Source organism: Pteropus vampyrus, unplaced genomic scaffold (assembly GCF_000151845.1).
Source record: "Pteropus vampyrus isolate Shadow unplaced genomic scaffold, Pvam_2.0 Scaffold358, whole genome shotgun sequence".
Lineage (NCBI taxonomy): Eukaryota > Metazoa > Chordata > Mammalia > Chiroptera > Pteropodidae > Pteropus > Pteropus vampyrus.
The window spans coordinates 498,087-499,025 of record NW_011889139.1 but is presented as its reverse complement, the minus strand read 5'-3'; positions in this window follow the sequence as shown (position 1 = coordinate 499,025).

Here is a 939-nt window from a genome sequence, read left to right as displayed (position 1 = left end):
GTCAGTAAAGTAGCAGGATACAAAATTAATATTCAGAAATAAGGTCCATTTTTATATACCAATAATGAACTATCAGAGAAATTAAGAAAACAATCCCATTTACAATTGCATCAAAAACAATAAAATGTAGGACTAAATTTAACCAAGGAGGTAAAAGACCTGTACTCAGAAAATTATGTTATTTAAGAAGGAAATTGAAAAAAACATAAATAAATAGAAGCATATACTGTGCTTATAGATAGGAAGAATTAACATCATTAAAATGTCTATACTACCCAAAGCAATCTACAGATTCAAAGCAATTCCTATCAAACTACCAATGGCATTTTTCACAGAACTAGAATAATCATAAAATTTAGGAACCATAAAAGACCCCAAATAGCCATGGCAGTCTTGAGAAAGAACAAAGTTGGAGGTATCACACTACCTGGTATCAAACTGCTACAAGGCTAAAGTCATCAAAACAGCATGGTACTGGCATAAAAACAGACACATAGGTCAATGGAACAGAATAGAGAGCCCAGAAATAATTCCATGCCTATATGGTTGTTTAATCTATGACAAAGAAGGCAAGAATATACAGTGGAGTAAAGACATTCAATTCAGTAAATGGTGTTGGGAAAACTGGACAGATACAGTTAAAAAGAAACTGGACCACTTTCTTACACCATATGTAAGAATAAATTCCAAATGGATTAAAAACTTAAACGTAAGACCCCTAAATGACAAAACTAGAAGAAAATATAGGCAATAAACTCTTGGACATTGCTCCTAGTAATATTTTGTCTGATATATTTTCTCAGGCAAGGGACACAACAACAACAAAATAAATAGGATGACATCAAATGAGTTTTTGCATAGCAAACCACCAACAAAATGAAAAAACCTATGGAATGGGAGAAGATATTTGCCTATGATACATGTGATAAGGAGTTAATA